Source organism: Nansenia antarctica, assembly GCF_963989245.1.
Source record: "Nansenia antarctica genome assembly, chromosome: 7".
NCBI classification, from domain to species: Eukaryota; Metazoa; Chordata; class Actinopteri; order Argentiniformes; family Microstomatidae; genus Nansenia; species Nansenia antarctica.
The window spans coordinates 22,326,017-22,332,859 of NC_137677.1; the positions used below are offsets into that span (position 1 = coordinate 22,326,017).

The window sequence follows — 6,843 nt, forward strand, 5'->3', positions numbered from 1 at the left end:
GCCATCAGGAGCGGTGTTATTGGGTATGACCGTGCAGCAAGTGTCACCAAACACACCTGGTAGGCAAACTGGCTAGTAGTCGCTCTATGTATAGAGGGCTGCAAGGGAATTTTCCTGGCTACATAGTGTACAGGTTTTTACTTTTGCCTGCTTGCGGCTCTGTCAGTATTGATTGATTGATTGATTGACTGAGAATGTTCACTATGTGAAGCGCATTGACTTGCATCTTGTAAGAAATGCGCTATACAAATACAATTTGATTAGATGATTTGATTTGATAATTCCGGAAATGGAGATTGAAGCTTAGCGAGGCAAAGACGGTGTCGGCTGCCTTCCACCTTAACAACAGGGAGGCTAAATGTGAGCTTAGAGTACACCTAGATGGAACTCCCCTGCCATGTTCCGCTGAGCCAATCTATCTCGGCGTGACATTGGACAGGACGCTCACGTTTCGCCGACACCTCGAGTCACTGCGCAAGAAGTTAACAGCTCGTGTGGTGTTGATGAGGCGACTGGTTGGCTCGGGCTGGGGCGCCGGCGCAAGGACCTTGCGCACGGCAGCCCTAGCCCTCGTTTATTCAACTAGTGAATACTGCGCCCCAGTATGGTGTCGCAGTGCCCACACCCGCCTCATCGCCTCGCCTATAAACGAAGCCTTGCGCATTGTGACAGGATGCCTGCGTCCTACCCCCGTGGACAACCATCCCATCCTAGCAGGCATCCAGCCCGCAGGCCTCCGCCGCATGGGAGCCACAGCACGTCTCGCCTGCCGGGCCGTGGAGCTTAATAACCATCTGCTCCATGATAGGCTCACTATAACAGCGGAGCCCTCCCAGCGTCTCAAGTCGAGACACCCATTTGTGCCTGCCGCACAGGATCTCAGGCAGCAATGCAGAGATCTTAACATCAGTGCGGCAGGATGGGCGGATTATATGTGGCGCGCGGAGTGGGAGGCTAACACCTCCAAACTCCGTGACCACATCCCAGTCACCGGCCCTGAGCCCCTCGGGATGGACTTGCCAAGGCTATCCTGGGTGAGGCTCAATCGTCTCCGGACCGGCGTCGGGCGTTTCCGCTCATCAATGCACAGATGGGGCTTGGCCCCAAATGCGTCGTGCGAGTGTGGCGCAGAGGACCAAACCGCAGACCATGTTATCCTGGATTGCCCGGTGTACCACCCACCCAACGGGATGCATGGTCTGTCTGTCGGTATTAAATGACGAGACGATGACGTGGCTTCTGGAGGGGTGTCCAGAAATATAGCCCGGGTGAGCCCCTCAACCAGGTCTCGGGGTGGTAAAAGGGTAGCCCCTCGGCCCCGAGCCTGGTGGAGTGGAGAGGAAAACAACTACCCATACGCCGAAGAAGAACAGCTTCATTGTGTGACTTCAACATATACAACATTGTTTATAATATGTTTTGGATGGAGTGACTCTGTTGCGCATTTAGAGTGCTCACACACTACCAGCAAACTATGCCAGCTATGTTTCTAACAACATTCTATACATATGAGGTCTGATCCAATACAGAGACTTGTACAGTGACTGTTATGGCATGTTTGTTGTTGAGAAAATAAAAAGCAAAATCATCTCAACACATTGGGCTGTAGATTCACTTCCGCTAGGGCTTTCACACCGGTAAAGAACCGTTCCGGTTCGCATTCGCGTTCATGAACCACGTTGGTGCTGTCTGGCGAACGAGCCCGCGTTCATACCAGTGTAACCAGAACCATCTGCGTCATCAACGCTGGGTTATGAAGGGGCGGGATAAAAAATGTCACAACTAGATGGCAGCTACTTCACTGGAAAAGAGGATAAGATCTTCCTCTACAGTATTTGAAATAAACACTATTTTCTATGAAACAAAACAAAAGACACTTTCTACACGCGTTCACAGCTGCTCCATTACTGGAATAGAATTGGCTTACGAAATTTGCATGCGTGTGTGTTTGCTGAATGTGAGGAAGATAGAGAAAATAATGAAACTTTTGATTATTTTTTTTTATCACTAATGATTAGATATAGATTACATTACATTTTGTCTCCTTCCTTCTTGCTGGTCTCTGCAGCCTAGAATATGACACACCCACTGACGACGTGACTGTTCTACGTTTTGGTTCCCACTTGAGAACCACTATTTTATGGTTCCTGCTGCGAACCAACTTTTCAATCTCCGAACCAATTGAGTTTTGGTCTGGACGCGCCGGCCGGTTCCATACTTGGTTCGCGAACGAGAACCGGAACGGTTCTTTGCCGGTGTGAAAGCCCTAAGCTAGGACCCTGGATGATCTGGAGAGATGCTGTAAAGAGGAATGGTCTCAGATTCCTTGCTCTGTATTCTCCAACCTTACTAGATGTTACAGGAGAAGACTCCTTGCTATTCAAGGGAGGTTGGACGAAGTATTAAATGCAGGGGTGCAATTTACTTCAATTAAAGGTTTTAATTTTTTTCCCAGTATGTTGGTAATAAAGACCTAGTCACAACTGGCACACACATTTAACTTGATTTAATTCCATAGAGTTCCCAAAGAAACAACTTTACGTTGTTAGGGAAAAACTCAAAACAAGGTAGACTAGCCTCTGATACTAAATAAACTGTAATTGTACAATTTGTCTTATTACAACAATATCTGTTGGCCTGTTCTTTCAAAACAAAAACAAATAGAAATTACTTGTACATTGTAGATGCAAAGTGTATTTGAACTTTATATTAAGTTTGATACAGGACATACTGAGATATACAGTGTAGCATTACAGTGTGTCATCACACGTGTTACGGCTGGGCCTCCACACACACCCTCCCCCGCCCCCACAACTCGAGCACAGCGTGCTCTCCGCCGCAGGTGAAGCTTGTCACGTTAATTGGATAGTTATCCAGCCACAGCCAGACCAGCACACCTGTCTCCACTCCGAATCAACCCTCTGGCTACATCTACCATGGACTTTCATTCATTCATCGTCAGTTCTTCCTTAAGAATGGCCTGGCAAGTATCCGCTGTTTACCATTCGTGTACTATGCTCTCATGACTATTTTTGTGATTTGTATTTACCCATATACAAATTCTCTTGTGACTTGTGATTTGTATTTTTTCCTTTTACAAATCCTCTCGTGTTTTTTTGGATGTGCACATATCTTTTGTACTGGCCTACCGTGGAGACTCACCCTGTTTCTCTGTCTCCTACAGCCCACGCCAGCCACTAACGCCAGCCCGCCGGGCTGAAACCCCCGGGCTCATCATATCTGTTTTTCCACCTCTCTACACTGTAAATAAATACCCTAAGGGGTTAACACAGTATTCTGCCTCCGGTGTCGTGTTCTTGAGCCCCCAAACTACTGTGGCATAATAACACTTTTTCCAAAAATGTACTAAATAAAAAAAAATGTCCACACACAATACCCCATAATGCGAAAACAAGTTTTTAGAAATGTCTGTGAAATGTATTAAAATTGAAAAAGAGAAATACCTTGTGTCATTCATACCCTTTGCAATAACACTCTTAAAATGAGCAACAAATGAGCAACAATTACTTTTTTTATTTAATCAATTTTAAATTGACTCTACAACACAACAAAATGTGGAAAAAATGAAGGGGTGTGATGACTTTCTATAGGCACTGTATATTGTGTTTGGCCCAAACGTGTTGTGACGGATATGAGTAGCCTGGTTGTCTGTGTCTGTGTATTTGTGTGTATGTCTTTTTAACAGCCATAAGTCCAGTCCAGGGGATCCACCCCCCCCCCCCCCCGTGATAATTACCAATCAACTCCAGCAGTGGTCAATCATCTCCAGCCAATCATCACCAGCCAATAATCAACCCCCAACCAATCATCAGATGCCACACCCTACAAAAGACCTGGAGAGAGAACCATCAGGAGCTGTGTGATCCATTCACACAGTTCCCACCATTTTGTTATGCCATGCTGGTGGTTTAATTTGTTTGTAGTGATATTTGTTTAGTGAATTATTTGATACCTGTGTTAGTGATATTTGATAAGTAATACCATGTTTGAAACCTGTTTATTGTTATTGTTTATTTTACCATCCACGGGATGAGTTTATTGTTTATTTGAAATAGGAGGCATTTGTTAGTTCTAATTCTGTGTTTATCTGACCCATTGTGACTTTTAATTTACCCTTATGTAATAAATACCCATATTACATAACACCTGTATCTTTTGTTACTTCTTATTCTCCCTAGTGAATGTAGAACGTAACACGTGTCAATATAGATATGAATTTTAAGCTATATCGCCGAGCCCTATAGAGGGCCGGTTTCGGAGACAAGGCTTAAGCCTAGTCCCAGACTAAAATGCTATTTGAGCTGGCTTAACTGAAATTCACTTGCACAGACGTAGCTTAAAATAGTCGTGGATTAAGCCTGTTCTGGATTAAACAAAGCCGATTGCAAAATTTAGGATTAGAGCTACTCCAGGACTAAATTGGACTGAATTGAAGCTTAAACTAATCTGCCAAGGAGGCAGGTTTAACTCCCGCTTAGTAGGCTAGGCTACTGTTTGTGAAACTGAGCTTGGATTGTTTGGGAGCATGGACTATTTGGAATATCTAAATGAGGACCAACATGCACGACAAAGGCCAGCCAGACGAATACTGCTGGATAGGAGTGATCCATTGAATCAGTTTGATGAAATAACTTTTCGAGACCGCTTTCGTATGTACAAGGAAAATGCATTGGAGATAATTACTTTGCTTGAGCCTAGACTTTCCTCTCTGTCTCAAAGAGGAGGGCCTGTGTCCAATCAACTGCAAGTTCTGATCACTTTGAGGTTCTTGGCATGTGGAATCTTTCATCGTGAAACTGGTGATTTGTGTGGTGTCAGTGAACCAACTGTATGTAGAATAGTTCACAAAGTCTGCAGTGCCATTTGTGAACTGAGGAGTCTTTACATCAAGTTCCCTGATGCTGCTGGGCAAGCCAACTATAAAGTGCAATTCTATGAATATGGGCACTTCCCAGGAGTGATTGGCTGTATAGACGGATGTCATGTTCCCATCAAGTGCCCATCAACTCCTGATGCAGAGGAATACAGGAATCGTAAGAACTGGTTTTCAATCAATGTTCAGGGTGTATGCACTCCTAATTTGGAGTTTTCAAACATTGTTGCCCGTTGGAAAGGTGCAACCCATGATTCAAGGATTTTTCTCAACTCTTCATTGTGTGCACAATTTGAGAGAGGACAACATAGTGGACTACTACTTGGTGATAGTGGATATGGTCAGAGTAACTATTTATTCACACCACATCTAAGCAGCAAAGGTACAACAGAGCTAATATCCGTACTTGAGGGATGGTCGAGCGTATGTTTGGAGTATGGAAAAGTAGATTCCAGTGCTTACGAAATACGCTTCGTTTCAAGCCAAGAAGATGCTGCAAAGTGATCATTGCTACAGCTGTGCTGCACAACTACCTGAAGCAGCATGGCTGTCCTGATCTGCCAATGGAAGATCAGGATGATGCAGATGTGCCCATGGCAGAGGCAGCCAATGACCAGCGAGGACTTGCACACAGAGCTGCTTTCACAGTGCAGCACTTCAGCATTTAAATATGGAATGTATTCATTATGGTATAGTTTTGCTTGCATACTGTTTCTGTACAAAATTACAATAATGTAAAGCAAAATTAAACGAGTGAACCAAGGCTGGTTAAAATGTAGTTTGTGATGATTAATACTCACTCACACTCACATGCCAAATGACAATACATTTATTTTTATTTTTCACAATTCTTCATATTCACCATGGCTACTGGTATGCAGAATTCTTTTTTGGAGCATAGCCCTCTGTCCCAATTTCATATCCAGTTCAACCTCTAGAATTCTCATTTTCATTTCATGTTCTTCTTTTAAATATGCATTTGTTTTATTTTATGAAATTATCTGGCTAACTTTTCATGCATACAGTAGTTATCTTTTTTGTCTCTGTCTCTGTTGGATGGTAGCAGCTTCATCTCCCAGGGGTGCCATAGCAGATGTGGAGGGTTCAGGCTCGTTGTGAACTGGCTCTTGATTGGTTTCCTCTGGAAAAAAAAGACCGCTGTTACAAACTCAAATAAACTAATATGGTCCTGTAACCAATTTACTTCCTGAGGTATATTTACCATTTGTGCTCAGTTTTCCATGTTCACTGTCCAAATGGTCATTGTCTGGTATACCATCCAGAGGTTGCTGGTGCTCTATTATACCAGACAGCAAGTCACCCAATTCATCAGATGTGTCCTTTATTGGTGGTCCACCACCTGTAATAAATCGCTCTCTTCTGCTTGCTGCATTCTCTTTTTTAAATCCCAGTTTAATGTTCTTCCATAGAACCTATGAAGGCAGATATCATTCATTAGTTTTCTTTTTTGATGTGACAAAAATAGTAATATGGGAAATCTGAAATACTGGTACTGATAAGGCATAATAAAAATAAGTGTGTCTCCTGATAATTTAGGTCATGGTGGAGAAATGATTTTATTTTATATTTATTTCCCCCTCCCATAGGTATGGATCTTCCTTTGTGCAACATATCTTACTCTACCACCATGTTTAACATTCATATGGCCCCTTAAAATAGGTTACTATCGTTTTAAAACAGGATATTCATTCAATGTGAATGCTACAAGCAGCAGGAGTATTGTTACAGTATATGAGAGCCAGATATGAGAGAAACAGATTGAACTTGACATAAATGTCATGAAATAATTTGGGTAGGGCATAAATAAGCAGGGTATAGGCAACAGGAAACAAACACATATTTTTGTGCCTAATAATGAAGATTAACTCACCTGCAGTTGTTGTACTGTTCTTGTGGTGACATCTTCATTTGCATTGAATTCATTGCCA

The 6,843-nt window shown here is 43.1% G+C and overlaps 1 pseudogene across 1 annotated transcript; it reads left to right on the forward strand.

Annotated features, from left to right (window-relative positions):
- The first annotated feature begins 4,546 nt into the window (after window positions 1-4,546).
- Window positions 4,547-5,562, forward strand: LOC308161399 (putative nuclease HARBI1; annotated as a pseudogene). Its single transcript has one exon. The product of its transcript is annotated as a putative nuclease HARBI1 (transcript).
- Window positions 5,563-6,843: the final 1,281 nt, after the last annotated feature.